The sequence below is a fragment of the Microcaecilia unicolor genome, chromosome 5, assembly GCF_901765095.1.
Source record: "Microcaecilia unicolor chromosome 5, aMicUni1.1, whole genome shotgun sequence".
Taxonomy (NCBI): Eukaryota; Metazoa; Chordata; class Amphibia; order Gymnophiona; family Siphonopidae; genus Microcaecilia; species Microcaecilia unicolor.
Genome location: NC_044035.1, coordinates 148,844,703 through 148,867,160, shown reverse-complemented (window position 1 = coordinate 148,867,160; position 22,458 = coordinate 148,844,703).

The following is a 22,458-nucleotide window of genomic DNA, read 5'->3' as shown; positions in this document are numbered from 1 at the left end:
CAGGTTTCTTGCAGGCATCACTGGGACAAATTTCACAGGACTGAGCCAGGCCAACATCTGAGAACATTCTTTCTCCTGCTTCTAGATTCTCTAAGCTGGATGTCTTGTTGGGATAGGAGGTAGGTATCTATAGGATGTTTCACCCATCTGCCCACTCTGAATCCTCTCCCTCGCTGACAGCTGCAGGGTCCAGTAGCTTGCATCTGGGAGTTTGGGGTGCTCTCAGAACACAAGAACATAAGTGTTGCCATACTGGGACAGACTCAAGTCCATTATCCTGTTTCCAACAGTGGCAAATCCAAGTCAAAATTACCTGGCAAGATCCCAAAACAGTAAAACAGATTTTATGCTGTTTATCCTAAAAATAAGCAATGGCTTTTCCCAAGTCCATTTTAATAATGGCTTATGGACTTTAAGGAAATTATCCAAACCTTTTTTTAAACCCTGCTAACTGCTTTTACCACATCCACTGACAACAAATTCCAGAGCTTAGTTATACGTTGAGTGAAGAAATATTTTCCCTATTGTACCTGTGTGTTGTACAATTTTCACAAGTCTCATTTCTGTGCATACAAAACCCTGTTTTATTTGTGAAAATACCCTTGAAAATTGCACTTTGAGGTGAAAGGAGGTTTCCTGTGAGTGATATAGGTGGTGATTGATTTAGCAACGCATCCTCAAGGTAAGGCCTTTAGATCAAAAGCTATTTAGGTGACTCAGGGCCCCTTTTACTAAGCCGTGTAGGTGCCTACACGTGCCAAATGCACACCAAATTGGAGTTACCGCCCAGTTACCACGTGGCCCTTGCAGTAATTTCAATTTTGGCGCACGTTCGCTACGCGCATCTGAAAAATATGTTTTTATTTTTTGGCACACATAACGGATATGCGCCAACTGGCATTTGATGCGCGTAAGTATTACCGCCCAAATTTTTTACTGCTAGGTCTATGGCTGGCGGTAAGGTCTCAGACCCAAAATGGACACGCGGCAATTTTGATTTTGCCACATGTCCATTTTTGGCAAAATCAAAAGAGGCCTTTTTTTACAGGCGCGCTAAAAAATAGATCAGCGTGCGCCCAAAACCCGCACCTACACTACTGCAAGCATTTTTCAGCGCGCCTTTGTAAAAGGACCCCTCAATGAGTCACAGGAGTAGTGACATCTGCAGCTTGGTAAAAGGGGCCTTTAATGAGCAGAGAATGAAAAGGTTATCAGAGAAGAAATGGCCTCTTTTTCCCTTATACAACTTCCTCCTGAGTCTCTGCTGCTCAGTGAAGGGAGAGGGAGATGAAGAAAAGAAAAAACTAGTAGCAAAAATGCTGACTGACAGCATTTTCCCAAGTCCAGATAGGGCTTTTGCATACCCTATCAGGAGCTACTGCCAATGACTGAAGCTGTAACTTCCTGCAAAGCAGATGCTCTTCCACTAAGCTACAGCCCTTCCCCTAAGCCTCCATCCTGCAGCAGAATTTCAACTAGCAAGTGTAGCAGGTGGGAAGCCCTGAACTGCACCTTGGTGGGGGGGGGGGGGGGGGGGGGGGGGAGGGAGGGGGCAGACAACTAAAGGTTTGCCTGGGGCAGTGCTTCCCAAGTTCAGTTCCGGAGTACCCCTTGCTAGTCAGGTTTTCAGGATATCCACAATGAATATGCATGAACTTGATTTGCATACACTGCCTCTATTATACACAAATCTCTTTCATGTATATCCATCATGGATATCCTGAAAACCTGACAAGAAAGGGGTACTCCAGGACCGGACTTGGGAAACACTGGCCTAGGGTATCAGAGACCCTTGGGCTGGCCCTGTATCTAGCTCTGTAAAACAGTGGCTGTCAGATATCCTTGGGCTGGCACTGTATATAGCTCTGTAAAACCAGCAATTGCATGGTTAACTTCTCTCTTGCCAGAATTGTGAAGCTAGGGAGGGGCACTATAGAAGAAATATGACCTGTATGGACCAATGGCAATTTTCTTCTTGGAACTGGGAATGTTGGGAGCCACAGAGCATTGCATCATTAGCATTCTTGATTAGGGCATGAAAAGGAGAAATAACAAGCAGCCCGACAGAGGAAAGAGAGAGGCCCCCCCTGGACCTGGGTTACAGTTCCCATTCTCTCTCCACACCTTCCTGATGCAATTGTACCTATATTAGATTTAATTGGAATTTATGTGCCTAAATTTAGGATTGGGATCTGAACCTAAATTTTACACCTGAGTAAAAGAAAGGGCGCGGAAATGGGAGGGTCATGGGGAGAACGGGATCGTTCCTAGCATTTACACAGGTTGTACGAGGGATATGCTCCCAACTTAGGCACATACATTTGCATCACGTTTCAGTTGGTGCAAATGGCCATGCCTATGGTTAGGTGCAATTCCTGGGCTTAAGCGCTATTCTACAAACTGCGCCTAACTTTAAGGGCAGCTTATATTATTTATCGCATTTGTATCCCAGGTATTAAATAATAGAATAGTGCATTTTCAGTGCCATATATAGAATTCACACCTATATGCATGTCATGTTCTAGTGACGTCCTCACATAGTGGGTGGAATAACGGCAACCACTGGGAGTGGAAAGACATGGACATCGTCATTAGTAAAAGCATTGGTGCTAGTGAGTTTATGTCGGTACAGTTTATTCAACTTTCTAGCAGCAGCATACCCCATCCACTGAAGCAGTGCTCACCAAAACTTATCGAGTTGGGCGCTGGGGTCCTGTGTTGTTTTTGCTGGAAATGCCAAAATTGTCAAGTTTACTGCAACCGCCAAAATTGCCAAGTTCAACTGTTGTGCAACTTCTTTAGTGAAGAGCCAGCTAGAAGTCAGGTACATTTTGTGCTTATATAAACATACTATTGAATTTATGGAACTTTTTGCATATGCAGGACAGTAGTTCATATTTAGGAGAAAGCTCTGTGATTACAAATTAATTACAGTTTAAACAGCAGCTGATACAATTTGGGCCATGCAGATGACTCAGATATGTAATATTTATTTATTTATTACATTTGTATCCCACATTTTCCCACCTATTTGCAGGCTCAATGTGGCTTACAGAGTTTTGTTATGTCATAGTAATTACAAGATGTCAGATATAATTGGTAGTGTACAGAGTTTTGTTATGGCATATTCATTATAGGATATCAGTTACAATTGGTAGTATACAAAGGTTAAGTCAGGGTTAAGTAAGGGAAAAGATAAGGAAGGTTTTAGGAAGGATAGTATAGAAGGTGGACTGTCAAAGCTGGTGGATTCGTAGGTATTTTGTGGTATTTTACTGGGTCAAACCAATGGTCCATCTAACTCAGTATCCTGCTTCCAACAGTGGCCAATTCAGGTCATAAGTATCTGGAAGAAACCCAAATAGTATCAACACTCCATGCTATCAATCCCAGGGCAAGCAGTGGCTTCCCCCATCTCCATCCAAACCTTTTTTTAAACCCAGATACGCTAACCGCCGTTACCGTATCATCTGGCAATGAGTTCCAGAGGTTAATTACTCTTTCAGTGAAAAAATATTTCCTCCTATTTGTTTTAAAGGTAGTTCCTTGTAATTCAGTTGAGTGTCCCCTGGTCTTTGTACTTTTTTCTACACCAACCAAGATTTTGTAGACCTCAATCATATCCCCACTCAGCCATCTCTTTTCCAAGCTGAAGAACCCTAACCTCTTTAGCATTTCTTCATATAAGAGGAGTTCCATCCCCTTTTGGTTGCTTTTCCTTGAACCTTTTCTAATTTCACTATGTCTTCTTTGAGATACGGCAACCAGAATTGAACACAATACTCAAGGTGAGGTTGCACCACAGAGTGATAGAGGCATTATAATATTCTTAGTTTTATTTACCATCCCTTTCCTAATAATTCCTAACATCCTGTTTGCTTTTTTGGCTACCACTGCATACTGGGCAGAAGATTTCAGCGTTTTAGCTACAATGAAACTTTTTCTTGGGTCCTGACTCCTAAGGTGGACCCTAGCACCAGGTAACTATGATTCGGATTTGTCCTCAAATTTCATCTGCCATTTGGATGACCACTCTTCCTGTTTCCTAAGGTCTCCCTGCAATTTTTCACAACCTGCATGCGTTTTGACAACTCTGAATACTTTTGTGTTGTCTGTAAATTTAATCACCTTACTTCTATTTATAAATGATCTGGAAATCTGAACATTAAATAGCACCGGTCCCAGTACAGATCCCTGCGGCACTCCTCCATTGAGAAAAATGGCCATTTAACCCTACCCTCTGTTTTCTGTCCAATAACCAGTTCCTAATCTACAGAAGGACATTGCCACCTATCCCATGACTTTTTAATTTTTTCAGGAATCTCTCATGAGGAACTTTGTCAAAGACTTCCTGAAAATCCAGACACACTACATCAACCGTCTCTCCGGTTTATTCACGCCTTCAAAAAGATGAAGCAAATTGGTGAGGCAAGTCTTCCCTTGGCTGAACCCATGCTGACTGTGTCTTATTAAACCATGTTTGTCTATGTGTTCCGTAATTGTAATCTTTAATAATAATTTCCACTATTTGTCCTAATACACACAAGGCAGTCCTGCAAACTGACACAGCCTAGCCTTGGTAGCTTGCAACTAACAATCTACAATGAAGACTGCCTTATTTTGAGGTGCCTTGTTTTGCAGGCTAGCACCAGAGAAGGAAAAGACCCCCTGTTTCCCCCCCCCCCCCCCCCCCCATTCCCACAGGTGATCACAGGTGAGAGCATCTCCTATTTTCACATAATTATTTTCATACTTTATACATGTTTTGAGGCTGAGGTTATCACATGATTTTGAATATGAAGAATCCAGAACTCTATCCTCTTAAGGGACTGAGCCCTGAAGTACCTCAGCAGTTTGGGATAAGCCAAGGGAGAGGGGAATTCCTTCATTTATGGTTGCAATGCTCAGGGGGAAGAATTCACAAGCATTGAGATCTATCTTACAGGCCAGGCAGTGGAATTCCTGGATGTAACAGGAGGGAGGATTTGGGTGTGTTGTCTTGAAGGTCAGAAGAGGAGCAGAGTTGCTAAATCTCACTCATTAAGAGTGTATTGCATTTATTTGAATGCTATCTCACTCACACTCTTTGAGCCCCTTTGCTCACTCATTGGAGTCTGAAGGGCCCTTTTACAAAGCCACGTAAGCATCAACGCGTGCCCAATGCACACCAAAATGGAGTTACCGCCCGACTACCATATGGCTCTTGCGGTAATTTCATTTTTGGCGCACGTCCGACACGTGCGTCTGAAAAATATTTTTTGACGAACGTAGGTCATTACTGCCTGGATTCTTTACTGCTAGGTCAATGGCTGGTGGTAAGGTCTCAGACCCAAAATGGACGTGTGGCAATTTTGATTTTGCTGCACATCCATTTTCGGCCAAAAAAAAAGCCTTTTTCACAGGTGTGCTGAAAAATGGATTTTTCAGCGACTTTTGTAAAAGGACCCCTTTTATTTTGAAATAAAAGGACCCCCTTAGTGTCAGAGCACTGGATCCTCATCACTGCTTTCATAACAGCCAAGTCTAAGAGAAGAAAAGCCAAGTGGCATAACCAGGGGTAGACTAACAGTGATCTAGGCCCCCCCCCCCCCCCCGGATAATAAAGGCCATGGGCCTGTAACTACCTATCAAAAGTGATCAAATTATATGGAGTCTAGGGGAGAGTGGTCCCCTACTGCTGTGGCCCCTTGGGCACTGACCTATTGTTCCAATGGTCAGTCTGCCCCTTGGCCCAACCGGTACGCAGAAAGTTGAGCACACCTTCCTGCATTCTTTGTCTCCCCCACCCCATCCCCTTTCCCTGCTCCTAAGTAATGTGCTGTGAAACCTATGGACATACTTTGAGCCAGTGAGTAGAGGACAATTTTTGAGCCCAGAGATTTTAACTATACTGCTTTCAGGCTCTCTGTATTCTTTCAGAGGCCCCAAAGCAATACCATACTTAAATCTTTCTAGATTTACACCCTAGCTGCATAGTCTGGAAAATCTCACTTTTCTGTTCCGCCAAGTAGATCACAATGTTGACTTACAATTAAACCAGTACTAAACATCACCAGGTAGACTCAAACTCTTGATCCAAACAAATTCCAGCAAAAGGTTCTATGTAGCTTACAAATATAAGAAGCCCAAACAAAAACTATTGGGGAATTACAACTGATAATGTAAATAATTAAAAACACCAAAGAAAAATAATACCTCAATGTTATCAAATTAAAACAATTAAATAAAGATTAAACTTATTAAATAAAAGTGTTTTCAGTTTTTTCCAAAAGCGCATGTAATCTGGCTCTCTTCTAATAACTAATGGAAGTTCGCCTGAAAAGAAAACATGGAAATAAACTGACATTTAAAATGTCAACGAATAACTGTAAGAAGAGTGATAATCCAACTGATTTACAAGTTCAGATCAGATGTACTGCCATATAATATGTGAAAAACAATACAAGCTGTCTTAAAAGTGATACAAGTTTTCAATGAAAGCCAATGCAGTTTTGAAAGATGTCCTGCGATACTGTCTTATTTCTTAAATCAACAAATTAACCATGCTGCCATACTTTATATAAGTTGTAGCTTTTTCAATAAAGAGTTTAAACCAACATATAATGAATTACAATGGTGCAAATAGGATAATACCAGCTTTGAAATAAAAGGGGAAAATGAAGTTTATAGAAGTACTAGTAAAAATGGCCCGTTTCTGGCGGCGATGAAATGGGCGCTAGCGGGCAGGGGACTCCCTTCCCCTCCCCTTACGCGTGTCTCCCTGGTGGTCTAGAGGTACCTGTTCGGTGGGGGCAGGAAAGAAAGAGCCCCCTCTTTCCTGCCCGTAGCGGTGGTGGTAGCATCCTTGCTACATCGTGTGGGAGTCCGGCTCTCGGCGTTTCAAAATGGCCACCGAGAGTTGAAGTCTCGCGATGCAGCTTGAACTCTCAGCGGCCATTTTGAAACGCCAGGAGCCGGACTCCCACACGATGTAGCAAGGATGCTACCACCACCGCTACAGGCAGGAAAGAGGGGGCTCTTTCTTTCCTGCCCCCACCGAACAGGTACCTCTAGACCACCAGGGAGACAGGCGTAAGGGAAGGGGAGGGGAGGTGACGGGGGAAGGGACGTTGCTGAGGGTGAGTGTGGTACCGTGGGCGGGGCGGTAACTTCAAAGGGGTGGGGCTATGTGGGGAAAGGGGCCGGGTTGATGTGGACGTCCTGGGCGGCTGGGAGTTTTTGGAAGGGGAGGAGTACTGCTCCCCGTGCGTTTATTTGCGTTGTTTTCGTGTTGTGCCCTCGACGTCATCACGTGTGACGCAAGGGCGGGGCATGAAGATGTTGTGTGGCTTCACCACCATGAAACCACGAACCGGTGTGTGAGTGACTTCAGTGACGTCAGTGTCCTCAGAACGTTGAGGCTGCGTTTTATTATAGTAGATGGTCTAACTAGAGGAATGAAGCATCATTCATTCATTCAAAAATATTTCCAATGTTCAAGCCTTAAGGATAATAATATACATAAGTCTGGATTTAGGGATTTTAGCACCCATAGGCAGGGCCAGAAAGTGTGGAGGACATAAGACTATCACAGTAATCCTCTCACTGAAGCCTATATTCCTAAAGCAAAGGGTAGCAGATCCCTCCTTAGCATATGTATTGAAATCTTCAAAATCTTTTATCTTAAATTATCTTTGCCTAAATCCAGGCCAGAATATACAAAGCGCAACAGTTTATTAGGAAAGACATACATTGCGTCTCACTTCAGTATAAGCCCATTAGGTATTATTCTCTGCCCCCCTCCCCCCACACACTTTTTTTTTTAAACTGTTGTATCTGCAAGTCACACTGTATTTGCATTTGAAAGCAAAATGAGCAAGAAATGAAAAGCAAAAATGTTTTGTTTTGTCTTTCTAATCATTTAACATGACAGAAATGTCAATGCGGGGTAAAGCTGTCTTGAGCGGATGATACTCAAGGCTGATAACAGACATCACTGCTTTCCCTTAAAATATGTAGCCTATAAAGAACCATTTATACTAAAGTGGAAGAACATTTTCCTGTCATTATCTGCTTTTCCAGTGGTATCACTTTAATTAGAACTACCTGGTAGTTAAGATCACAAAAGACATAGTCCCACTTACATGCAAATCTGATGTCTTAATGTAAAACTCCTAATAGTCAGAAAATTGCATTTCTGAATCAGCTTCCACATTGTTATCAATGATATGTGCACAAAATCTGCTATTCTGGGGTCGACATCATGTAATAACCTACCTGCTGTTAAACGCAGGACCAGAGCAGCCTGTGGCTGTGCCCTGGCAACACTTAAATACTAGCTGCAGTCAGTTTTATGGCTTACAAACTATAATAAAGTACAGATGGGACATTATTTTCTCTTTAAGCACAGGTTATATCTATAAATCTTCCCCAGATTTGCATTCCATTTTGTAGTGGGTTTTGTGTGCTGGGTGTGAGACAGTTTATATATGTCACAGATTTTATGTGAACAGTCTTTTTGAAGAGCTGCCAAATGACCCAGTTCAAGGTAGGAGACTTTTATCCAGTGGCATAGCCAAGGGTGGGCTTGGGTGGACCCAGGGCCACCCACTTTGAGCTCAGGCCCACCAGTAGCAGCACACCTATGATATGGCTGGCAGAGATTCCCAAGCTGAAAACTCCCAACAACTATCCCTCCTGCATACCTTACAAATAGCAGATCTTCGCCTGCAGGAAGCAGCGACTGATACATACTGCTCACACCGACCCCAAAGCCTTCCCCTCTGACATATTCCCGCCTATGCAGAAAGAGGAAGCTGCATCAGTGGGAAAGATGTGGGGCCAACATGAGTACTGTGTATTAGTTGTTGCTTATTGCCGGTGAAAATCTGCTATTTAAAAGGTGTGCAGGAGAAGAGGGATATTTGAGAAACCATATGGCATGCAGGCGAGAGAAGGAGAGACCAGATCATCTGTGGGATGGGGTGGGGTTCTTCTGCCCACCCATCTTGGGCCCAGGCCCATCCAAAATTGGGTGTCTGGCTACGCCCCTGCTTTTATTCATGCCTGAATTCAGGACTTGTTACATCCCAGTGCATTGTGGAATACATGGTCCATGCTGCTACCATTTGAAATCAGCATTATTCATTTCATAGTGCATCAGGATGAAGTTATTAGAAAATCCAGGACTGGCTTAAAATTTAGCCTCTAGTTCTTCCTTAAAATGGTTGTTTTCATGACTTGAAATGTTTTGAGTCCCTTCTTTTCATATACAGTGAAACCTCGGTTTTCGTCGATAATCCGTACGAAAATAATCGGCGAAAACCGAGGCAATAAGAAATTTTTCTTTTACATGAATAAAAAAGACTAATGTATAGAATAAATGAACATTTAACATGGCATTTACCTTTCTGAAGACTCTTCTTGGCGTTTGGGCATGCCAACGAAATCCGAAGCAACTGACGAAAACCGATACAAAATTTTCGCTAACAAATTCGATGAAAACCGAAAACAACGAAATCTGAAGTCAACTAAAACCGAAGTTTCACTGTAATGTTGAGACTCTAGTGCAGGGGTTTTCAACCCAGTCCTCGGGACACACCTAGCCAGTCAGGTTTTCAGAATACCCAAAATGAATATACATGAGATAAATTAGCATACAATGGGGGGGAAGGGCACGCAAATTGATCTCATGCATATTCATTGTGGGTATGCTGAAAACCTGACTGGCTAGGTATGTCTCGAGGCCTGGGTTGAGAATCCCTGCTCTAGTGTTATTCACACAGGATACGTTTACCAGCATTTAGGGCTTCTTTTACAAAGCCGCGCTACCGATTCTCAGTGCGGCAAATGAGAGGAAGCTCATTCAGTTCCTATGGGCTTCCACTCATTTGCCACACAGGAATCACTAGTGTGGCGTTGTAAAAGGAAACTGTTAATGCACATCATTTGTACTCTGCTGACATTTATCATATTTCTGTTATACAATTGTTCTACTGTGTTGTTTTTATGTGTATATTTATATTTTTTGGGTGGGGGGAGGGAGCAGAGCTGGAAATTTTTCATTTCACGTTGCTTCCCATTTTGTTTACAGGAATTTTTGCTTTATTTGTTTTCTTAGCCATTCTGTCCTTAAAGATGCAATGTCAAGAAGAGTGTGGACCGACATTGTGTGCACCAAGAGACAGAAGGTGCTGTAACAATAGTTAAAGCTCTTCATGTTACATATAGTCATTCAAGCAATTTGAGGAAGGTTGTTTGTCCTTTTTATTGATCTCCCAAAAGCAGGGCCAGGTTTGTACCTTTATTGGAAGACCTGGGTATGGACATCATCATTGTGGCCACTGCTCATTTGGTCTATCATGATTACTCTCAGAGAATTTTAGGAGTTGAGTGACAAGATGGATAGGAGTAAAATAGTTTACCACTAATAACACTGCTTTCATGGTATGTGCTATCATTTACCCCCTGTAAGAAGATTTATATTGTTAATGACAGAGTTGTTGAGCACCACAGCACTACTAAAAGATACCAGGTACTAACCCTACTGGCTTCAAATTGTTTTCTAGTAGGACATACATTCAACAAATTAAAGTGTGCTGTTGTGGATCATGTTCCCTTACAGAAAGTTGAGGCAACCATGTTAAAACTCTCATTTGGTTAGAATAATATTGGACTTTTAACAAAAATAGGGTGAAGCAATTGCATAACCATGGGGGCCTTGGGGGCCTGGGCCCCCACAGTTTGGGTTTGGGCCCCCAAAGCCTGTTGGTTTGGCTGGCAGGGGTCCCCAAGCTGTGCTAGCAGAAGCTTTCCTGCAGCGATAGTCACCGCTGCATTGCCTGCCCTGCTTCCCTCTTCCTCTGCCGTATGCTTGGTTTTAACAAAATTGAGCATGCGTGAGCTTTGCCCTTGCCAAAAGAAGACACACACTGGTGCGATGCATAACATTTACACCAATTTTGTAACTTAGCATGCACCAAATTAGAAGCAGATAGAATTTTGGTTTTCCTTTGTTACACTGCTGAAAGCAGCCCCAAATCCTTTCGGCCTGGTTTCGGTTTCAGCCAAAAGAGTATTTGAATTTAAGACCATGGTTTTGGTTTCAGCCGAAAATTACCATGAGGGGCATTTTCGAATGGGGAAGCCCATCTCTAAGGGCTCCCATTTCTCAGGATGTCCCCACGAAGGGGCAGGGCATCCCGTATTATTGAAACAAGATGGGCGTCCATCTTTCATTTCGATAATACGGTTGGGGACGCCCAAATCTCAACATTTAGGTCGACCTTAGAGATGGTCGACCTTAGAGATGGGCGACCTCGGTTTTCGCCAATAATGGAAACCAAGGACGCCCATCTCAAAAATGACCAAATGCGTCATGGGAGGTGCCAGCATTCATAGTGCACTGGTCCACCTCACATGCCAGGACACCAACTGGGCACCCTAGGGGGCACTGCAGTGGACTTCACAAATTGCTCCCAGGTGCATAGCTCCCTTACCTTGGGTGCTGAGCCCCCCAACCCCCCCAAAACCCATTCTCCACAACTATACACCACTACCATAGCCCTAAGGGGTGAAGGGGGGCACCTACATGTGGGGTACAGTGGGTTTCAGGGTGTTTTGAAGGGCTCACATTTACCACCACAAGTGTAACAGGTGCGGGGGGGGGGGGGGGCCTGGGTTCGCCTGCCTGAAGTGCACTGCACCCACTAGAAACTGCTCCAGGGACCTGCATACTGCTGTGATGGAGCTGGGTATGACATTTGAGGCTGGTATAGAGGCTGGAAAAGTTTTTTTAATTTTTTTTTTTGATGGGAGGGGGTTGGTGACCACTGGGGGAGTAAGGGGAGGTCATCCCCGATTCCCTCTGCTGGTCATCAGGTGAGTTCGGGCACCCTTTTGAGGCTTGGTCGTGAAAAAAATTGGACCAAGTATAGTCGGTCAAATGCTCATCAGGGATGCCCTTCTTTTTTCCATTATCGGCCGAGGATGCCCATGCCTTAAGCATTCCCAAGTCCTGCCTTCGCTACGCCTTCAACAAGCCCCCATGAACTTTGGTCGTCCCCACAACAGAAAGCAGTTGGGGACGCCCTAAATCGGCTTTCGATTATGCCGATTTGGGCGACCCTGAGATAAGGACGTCCATCTCCCGATTTGTGTCGGAAGATGAGCATCCTTCTCCTTCGATTATGCCCCTGCGTGTGTTTTCAGTAGAAGCTGAAAATTTGTGCTTCATCCCATTTCTACTTTCTCTTGTTATAAGCATAAAAACCTGGTAATAATGATTTTTTTCACACATCCTCACAAAGTTCCTTTCTCTGAGGATATGTAATTACATCTGCATTGACTTGGGAACCTAAAATTGCCAGACAAGTTGAGAAGTCCTTGTTAAACTCGCTGTCCCTCTTGCCAGCCTGTGTTTGCAGTTCCTGGGACTGGATAGAGGGAATTAATCTCCTGTGGGTTTAGCAGAGGGCTGACAACTGTGAGCTCTGACAAGCCCCAGTGGCCTCATTGGTTCACATTCACACAACCAAACTTTGCTTTTGATTTCAGCTGCAGTTTCGATTTTGGCCAAAAGCATTTAGACAGTTGCAGTGATAGTTTTGGTTTTGGCTGAAACTGAAAAAAGGAATTTCAATCAGCCTTTACCAATTACTTAAAACAATGAAAAACAACATCAGAAGAGAAATGAGAGGAGAAACTCCTAACAGCATGTCACCCTAGCTACTCCATACTATCCTAGTCTTCCCGTCCCCATCCTTCCTTCATCATACCCATCCCTATTTCTTTATCTATCTTCATTACTCCTTCCCATGTTAATTCACACATACTCAAAGCATTCTATTATTATGTTACATTATAGTTCATAATATTCTTCTTAATGAATCTAATAATATTATGTAAGCCGCATTGTACCTGCTTCTGTGGGAAAGTGTGGGGTACAAATGTAATAATAAATAAAAAACAGGAGAGCTTTGTTAATGCTTCTGGTCAGCAGAACATAAAAAATTAAAAAGTGATGTCCAATGAAAGGTAAATGCGGGAGCTAGAGGCTAGATTCGGACTAGAACACACATTTACCAGCGCAGCATGATCAGAGGGGTCTGGCGTGAGTGCGTCAGGGAATACTACAGAGCTCATTTTCATTATATGTAAATGTGGCTCTTCGGTAATCTGCCCATATGATCATAGCTCTGTTCTCTGATCTTATGGGTGGAAAAGCACCTTAACCCTACGCCAGCTCAGAGCTAGCATTAGGGTTAAGGCGCTATTCAAGCCTATCTGTGCCAGGCAGCCCAGGCTGCCACCGTTAGTCTTGGAGGGTCTAGTTGACCCCAGACCCCCCCCCCCCAAAGGCAAGGCCCTGGTGGCCTAGTGCCCCCCCAGCCCCCTAAAAGAAGAGAGGGCTGGAGATCACCGAAACTCCAGTCCACAACTGGTGATCTAGCACATCCTTTCCCTGGTCGTCTAGTGGCCCTGAACCCTCCCCCATACCTTTATACGCTGGAGGAGGGAGTAGCAATTCCTCCTCCTTTCAGCACCTCCTTCTCCCTTTTATGGTATTGAAGCCCTGCTCAGCGCATCCCAGGATGCACTGGGCAGGGCAGGTCACCGCCATTTTGGAGGAGGTGCTGGAAAAAGGAAGGAGGGAGTGCTAACCCTCCCCCATGCCTTTAGATGCCAGAGGAGGGAGTCAGAGCTGCTAGACCACTGGGGGGGGGGGGGCACTATACTACCAAATGTGGACTGGAGGTCCGGTGACCTCCAGCTCTCTCTTCTGTTGGGGGGAGGGGTGTTGGAGTGCTGGAGGTCTATTGGACCTCCAGCCTCCTCTCATCAGTGTCCGGGGGCTGGGGGGCACTAGGTCACCAGGGCCTTGCCTTGCCTTGGGGGGGGGGGGGTGTCTGGGGGTCCCTGGAATGTTTGACAGGTCTGGGCTGTCAAAAAAAAATAAATAAAAAGCCCAGACCTGTCAAACACATGTGGAAAAATTGTGTCTGATCCTATGCCCAAGCACAATACTCCCACGCTTTACCCCGATGATCAACACTAACAACATGCCTAAATTTGCATGTTATTAGTACTGATCATTATGGAGTTAATTTCCCATGCTGTTCCAGTGCTATTTTTACGGCACTGTTTTGGGACAGCACAGGGAATTGGGTCCTGAGAGATTAAGGAGACTGCTGTGCTCGGCAAAAGCTGAGCATGTTCAGAACTTCATGCAGTTCTCAGTTTTGGGAAAGCTATTTCATCTTGGTGCCATCAGATGGTATAACACATTTGTGTGTCTGATTAATCCTGCTCATTGACCAAAAATGCAATCAGCAGCAGATGGCCATCTGAAAGATCATACACTAACTGTAAATAGCATGCACTCAGTGCAAATAGACAACATTGTTGCCATGAGCTCACGTGGCAAAGACACAAACATAATTGGCACAATCTACACCAAAATGCTTTTTATAGGCCCAATTTTGAATCCCTGCGGGTATTTGCAGTCCATAGGTACTTTGCTCTTACAGCCCTTCAAGCACATTCTCAAAGGTTTTCCTTTGAAAACACAAGAGGACCAGCCACACCTCTGGTTCTAATGTAATAGATCTACTATGTTACTATGTTATGTTACTTTGCCAAAGGGGCAATGGTAATGGCTTAAATCACCCATGGGAGTTTCAAGATGAACCACATTCCTACTCTCCAGCCCTGCTTCTTTTTACGTCAGGTGTTTATTCATGTAATAATTGTGAGAATTTCCCTCTGTACATAGGGACAGGCTCTGGCTTTTTTTTAAAAATGTGTTATGATTTAATTGTCATAATTTTTATAACACCTCACCTTGCTGGTGCTGGATATGAAAGTTGTTTCAGTTAATTTACAAACACACCATTCCAGCACAAATTGATGTTGACTTGGTCAGGGTGGTTTTTTTTTTTAACACATTCTTGGTCATTTCATGTAAGTTAGCCTCCTAGCTTTTTTTTTAATTGTTCACTCCTGTACTAATATTTCTCTGAGGACAAGTAGGCCATAATATTCTCACAGCTGGGTGATGTCATCTGATGGAGTCCGGTGCAGACACTGACTAGCGAGATCAACTTAGAATTTTCTAACAGCAGCCCAGTGTTGAGGGTAAAGGCCAAGAAAGAGAAACTTGCATCCTGGAATGTATGGCTGTGTGGATGATGTCGTGTTGTGGATTCCTGGCCTAGGGGCTGCATATCCAAGAGCTGCTAAGCAGAGACGATGTCCCATCTATCAAAGATGGGAAGAAGCATCTTCAGCAGCAAACTGGCTAACCTACTAAAGAAGGCCTTAAACTATAATCGTTGGGCTGGGTGATCAAAGCCCGCAGTTAAGTTTAAGCCACTGATTCCCAAACCTGTCCCGGGTGACTCCTAGCCAGTCAGTTTTCAAGAAATCTACCATGAATATTCTTGAGATTGATTTGATTTGCATACACTGCTTTCTTGGTATACAAATCTCTCTCATGCATATTCATGGTGGATATCCTGAAAACCTGACTGGCTGGGGATCTCCAGAACAGGTTTGAGAACCCCTGGTATAAGCCCTCAGGTAAGTGAAGCATTAAATAAATCTACACAAATGGGGAAAGGGGTAACATCTGGAAAGCAGTGTATACTAATGCCCTTAGTATGGGAAATAAGGTTCTGGATCCAGAGGCTGTGATGGAAGAGACAGATTTGGATTTAGTGGTAGTTATGGAGACATGGTTCATGGAGAATCATGACTGGGATATGGGTATATTGGACTATAATCTGTTCAAGAAAAGACAGGGTAGGAAGAAAGGGAGGGGAAATGGCATAATATGTTAAAGATAATATTAAAGCCACAAAGTGCAGGACCTACAGGTTAAGGAAAAGCAGGGCTTTTTTTGAGGGGGTACTTGGGGGTACTGAGTACCGGCACCTTTTCCATTGTCTGCTAAAATTGACCCATGGAACACAAGTTTTAATGAAAGAGCTCAGGCTCTACACACCAATTCTGCCTTGTCAGAGATTCTATGACTGATTGCAGGGGGCCTGGCTATTGTGAGGTGGGTCTCTCAGTGATCACCCCACCCTTGAAGGGTGGCCTGGCATTTGAGTACCGGCACCTTTTTTGCTAGAAAGAACGCACTGAGGAAAAGGCACTGTGGATCAATCTGGAAAGAGGAAATGGAAAATGTATGATATATAGACCTCCTTCAGAGACAGAAGTGGACAGAGATTTCATTGAAGACATTAAAAATATAGTTGTGAAAGGGGAAGTACTACTAATAGGTAATTTTAATGTGCCAGATGTTAATTAGGGTATCCCTATTGCAGAAGCTTCTAGAATTAGGGAGATCCTGGATTCTCTACAGGGAGAACTGTTCCAGCAATTGGTAATGGAATCTTCATGGGATACTAGATATAGTGCTTCAGATGGTGAGAGTGGTTGATCATCTAGCAGCCAGTGATCACCAAATGGTGTGGTTTAATATTAAGATAGGTGTGGATAGGCGGCAGTCAGCGTTTCTTTAAACGCTGATCGTCGTCGAACCTTTTCCAGAGACGGGAAGGTGGTAGAACTAGAGGACATGACGAGGTTGAAGGGGGGCAGACTCAGGAGTAATGTCAGGAAGTATTTTTTCACAGAGAGGGTGGTGGATATATGGAATGCCCTCCCGCAGGAGGTGGTGGAGATGAAAACGGTAATGGAATTCAAACATGCGTGGGATAAACACAAAGGAATCCTGTTTAGAGGGAATGGATCTATGGAATCTTAGCGGACATTGGGTGGCGACGCCGGTATTTGGAGAATAAAACCGGTGCAGGGTGAACTTCTACAGTCTGTGCCCTGAGAAAGGCAGGGACAAATCAAACTCGGATATACATATAAAGTATTACATACCATGTAAAATGAGTTTATCTTGTTGGGCAGACTAGATGGACTGTTCAGGTCTTTATCTGCCGTCATTTACTATGTTACTATGTCGGCTAAATTATCCCCCGATATTCAGTGTCAGATCATGTCCAGGCACTGGCACTGAATATCGGGGGATAATTTGGGGCGGGCAGGCAGGCTGCCGGAGGTTATGCGGGCCGGGCTGTTATTCAGCCTGGGCCACATAAGAGTTATGTGGTCCCAGCTGAATATCGGGCTTCTCCAGCCCGCATAAAGTTAGTTTTGTTTGTTTTTTTTTCAAAAAATAAAAGCCCCTGAACCCCCTCCTGTCCCAATGCCCCCTATTTCCTTCCTTCTCCCCCCATAAGACCCTCCACTCCCCTGCCTCTCCCCAATGGTGAAGGTAAGCCCCCCCATACCAGTACTACACAAATACTGTGAGCTACCGCAAGAGGTTGTGGCAGCCATTTTCCCTAGGCACCGCAAGGGGCAGGAGCGAGGGAGCTGTGCTTCTGTCCTCTACGACCCCGCTAGACCACCAGGGATGTAAGTAAGCCCGGAGGGGGGTTACCTTTACCATTGGGGGGAGGCCTTAATGTGCAGGGGGAGGGAAAGAAGGAAAGGAAAGGAATGGGGACATTGGGAGGGGGTTTGGAGGCTTTTTGTTTTAACACTGAACAAAAAATAACATGGGTGCCAGCCTGATATTTAGAGCCAGCACCCACATAGCTAAGTGGCCTTATTTACTAATTGAAGCTGCTTAGCTATGCGGATGCTGGCACTGAATATTGCTGGCACCTGCATAACCTGGGGCGCCGCCTCTGACCAGCCCACTTTTTGTTTGGGCGGTCTCAGGGGATATTTAGCGGCACTGTCCAGTTAAGTGCCGCTGAATATCCTCGGTTAGGCACCGGAAGCTACTGAAGTGGGCAGGAGAGGCTCCTGCCTGCTTAACTTAACTTTGAATATCAACCTCTAAATTTATTCAGATGGGGGATTACCTCAAGGAATTGTTAGCTGTAAGGGAACATCTGGAAGAAATAGGAAAAAAATCAGAGCATTTAACTTCCTCCCTGCCTGAGCCCCGCCCCAGAATCTGTGAGGGAGTTTTCCTAAGGAAATCTACTTTTGTACCAGTCAGTCCCTCGCAGAGGTGAAACACTTTTGTGCACAAAAGAGAGGTAGGACTTGGGTGTGATGATATGTGATGATCTTAAAACAGCTAGGATGCTTGGGTGAATAGGGAGAGGAATGGTCAGCAGGAAAAAAAGAGGTAATGATGCATACGACTCTGGTGAGACCTCATTTAGAATATTGTGTACAATTCTGGAGGCTGTGCCTTCAGAAAAGATACAAACAGGATGGAGCTGGTTGAGAGGGCAGCTACTAAAATGGTCAGTGGTCTTTGCGATAAAGCATATGGGGACAGACAAAGATCTCAATATGTATACTTTGGAAGAAAGGCAGGAGAGGGGAGATATGATAGAGAGGAAGTTCGGATCTAATCAGTTCACAGCTCTAAAGTGATGTCATCAGGGAAGCCCTGCAGGGAGGAGGAGTTGGGACAACAGCCAGACAATCAGAGTCCATCTTCACGGAGATGGACGTTCTAGGATGTCAGCAGGCCAATAGAAGGAAGCAGCAGGAACAGCTGGGGGTGGAACCAAGCCCTGAGTGTTTCCCACAGACGCTGTTTCTTGTCTTCCTTACATTTTTGGTAAGTCACCATTACTTTTATGCTTTACATTTCGGTACTGCCCCCCCCCCCCCCCCCATTTCTTGCCAGTAAAATGTCATTTGAAAAAGAAACATGGCACAGCTTTCATACACGCAAAGAAGCTGCATGTAAGCTGGTATACTTTTTTTTTGTGCTCCATCTCCCCTGCCTTGTTTCTCCCCTTCTCCTACTTGCGATAATGAAGAACCGGAGGGACCATGACCTCCCGTTAAAATTTCCATGGTAAAGGTAGGGACTGCTTTTGTGCATGGGAACGGAAACGGTAGTGCATCACATTGCATGCACATCCTATATAATAATTTGTACCTCCAACGTTCCATGGCTGGCTGGGTTCGTAACATCTCCTGACATCAGCCAGCCTCCAGCGTTCCATTCACTCTCACTGTCCCACCCTCGCGTCAAAACGTAATGATGTAAGAGGAGGGCGGAACAGTGAGAGGGAAGGGAATGCTGGAGGCTGGCTGACGTTAGGAGATGTTACGAACGGAACATTATGGAAGTCAGCCAGCCAGAGAACTTTCAGGTACAAATCGCTAGACATGGAGGGGAGGAGAGAATCGCAGAACATCGAGGGGAGGGGAGCAGCACCGCAAACATCATCTTTCACTTTCAGTAATACTAGCGAAGCTGTCAGGCTGTGTGTGTGCGTTTTGAAACCTAAATGTCTTCCCTCTCATCTGACCAGCTGCTGTACATTTCTCTCTTCACTTGGAATTTCCACGACATGATTTGTTTTAGAAAAATTTCAGCTATAGCCTTTTTTTCTAAATGACCTTTATCACAGGCCTGCTGTGATACATATCTCCAATCAGAGCTGCTGTAGTACATAATGCAAGCATACTGCCAGTTTTTCAAATGCAGCTCCCAAAGTAGAGGGACTGGAGTGGTCACCTTTGCTCACAGGGATAGCACAAAACATAACCCCCCCCCCCCCAACACAAACACACACACCCACCCAGTGGTGTGCTGGAGCCGGCTTGCACCGGCTCGCAAGAGCCGGTTGTTAAATTTCCTTCCGGCTTGCAAGTCGGTTGTTGAAAATAGCGAGCCGGCTCTCCTCCCTCCCTCCGGATCCGCCTCACCGACCGCTTGTTCTTTGAATTCTTCGGGGCAGGCAATCTTGCCTGCCCGCTTCCAGCGCTGACTGTCCCCTGCTGCTGGTTTGTGCTTTAAAAATGGCCGCCGAGACTTCCAGCCATTTTGAAGCGCAAATTGGCAGCGGGGGAGAGTCAGCGCTGGAAGCAGGCAGGCAAGACTGCCTACCCCGAAGAATTCAAAGAACAAGCGGTCGGTGAGGGACCGGATCGAGAGGAAGGGAGGAGAATTCGCCAAACAACTCGGGAGGGGGTGGCAGGAGGGAAAAGGGAGTCACTGCTGGGCCTGGGTGGATGGAGGGGGTCGCTGGGTATGGGTGCATGCAGGGGAGAGGAGGGTCACTGCTGGACATGGGTGCATGCAGGGCAGGGGAGGGTCACTGCTGGACATGGGTGGATGGAGCCTGGAGGACAGGGGAAAGGAGGGTCACTGCTGGACATGGGTGCATGCAGGGCAGGGGAGAGAGAAGAAATGCTGGACATGGATGGAGGGGAGAGAAGAGTGAGGAAGGAGATTAGATGAGGGAAAAGGAAGAGAGGAGAAAATACTGCACATGGATGAAGAAAATAGGCAGAAGCTGAGGACCAGAAATGAAGAAGAAAGGAGGAAGGAAAGAAATAAATGGAAAGGAAGCCCTGGAAACGGAGTTAAGAGGACAGATAGCAGCAGAATCGGATACTGGGCCAGCATGATCAGAAAAACAAAGTCACCAGACAACAAAGGTAGAAAAAAAAAATCATGTTATTTTCATTATAGTGTTTGGAATATGTTCACTTTGAGAATCAGGTGCGCAACATTAAAAGTTTATATTTACGGCATTTTATTGCACATTAAACATGAATTAGATTGGAATCTGGGATCATTTAATTTTTTTTGCTGGAGAAATGCATTGCCACCCCCCCCCCCCCCCCCAGGCTCTCTCCCCGGCCCTAGCCAGCTCTGCAATTTGGGGGGGGGGGCGCAGAGGGGGACCAGGGAGAGAGTCTGTTGTTAAACATTACCAGCACACCACTGCACCCACCCCCATCCTCTCATATTCAAAATACAGCCTAATACCATGCCTCTCTCCCCAGAAACTGCCTCTCACACAGAAACAGAACATATTGATGGATGGGATGGGAGGAGAGAATCGCGGGACACGGATGGGAGGGCAGGGAAGAGGAGAATCGCTGGACTTGGAGGGGAGGGAAGAATCGCTGGACATGGAGGGGAGGGCAGGGGAGAGAGAAAAAAACACTTACACGAAAACCTTGCTAGGGCCCATTTCATTGTTGACGAAACGGGATTGGTTCCACTAGTTATAATAATAATTTGCTCATTTATAATAGCTTTGCATTCCGTTTTTGTTAGCTGCTACCACGACAGGAAAATGGCTCGGAGAACCCTTTTGTGCATGTCCCGGTTTACTACTCACGTGCTAAACTGGCTAGAACTAGCTTAAAAACCACATTGCTGGCTCATTAAGTTTAGTGCATCTGGCCCTCTGAGTAGAAAGACATTAGCTGTTTTGTTCAAACGCTCCTGTTCTTTTTCATTTCATATTGAAATTTACTGAATTTGAAATGTATTTTACGTTTGAAGAACTGTAGAACTGCAGGACTGTGGGGAGCCAAGATGGCAGCTACCACCTCTCCTGCTCACTAACTGTATTAACTTTTTGATGAATTATGGTCAAAAGGAAAGGTCGGCCTTGGGCTTTTCCCTCTGGACCCTTGCAACCTCCATCAATGTTTGTGAACAGGTCGCTTTCTCAAGATGGCAGGAGTCAGCCTGGCTGCATCGATGCTGGGTCCAAGAGGACTGGCATTGAGTTACAGGCTAGGCACAATCACTTAGCCTTGAATGTTGGCCTCCTCTTCTGCAGACTATTTCAGCAGATTCTCAGCCAGCAGCATCACCAGATGATAATGCAGCAGTGCTAGGAGTCACAGGGGTATGTATGCTGGGGTAGCTCCAACAACTTATTTCTTTAAAAAAAAAAAAACTACCAGCAATCATGCTTGAATGATGTTTGGAAATGGTGGCAAATTATGGAAGGCCCAAATTTCAGCAGTTTCTTTAATGCAAACCAACTGGACTCTTCGGCTATAATTCTGGGGCATTTGGCGGTCATTACCTCCTTTCTTTAAATTAGTTGCCTTATTTTCTAAGTTTTCTTACATATCTATATGCTAACCATCTCTCTGACCTCATGTGCAACTTTCTTTAAATTAGTCACCTTACTTTCTAACTCCTTTTACTCTCTATCTATAGATTCCATCTTTGCTTATACCCTACATGTCAATTAAAATGTTCTATTATGTATTGTGTTGACATTGTAAGTAGTATACCATGCCATACTTTGTATTATTTTAATATTTTTACTGCTGTAATTGTTTTTTGCTCATGTTTGATTTATTCTTATTCTACACCGCCTTGAGTGAATTCCTTCAAAAAGTTGGTAAATAAATCCTAATAAATAAATAACCATTCACTCTGAATTTACACTGGCACGTCCAAAGATTTTTTTTTTTCTTCAGAGACAATCTAGCAAACCATAGCAGATTTGGGACAGGCTCTTATTTCCTTCAATCTAAAAGTTCTTTCACCAACAGTCCAGGAACATGTCCTGAAATTTAATAACTTGGAAGAAAAGGAAGCAGCAGATATAATTTTTTGGGAGGATTTGGAAATTAAACATGCTCAATTTAAATGGTACATTTACTATATGATAAGGTTTCATTAAGCAATAAAATTGAAGTTTTGGAAACATT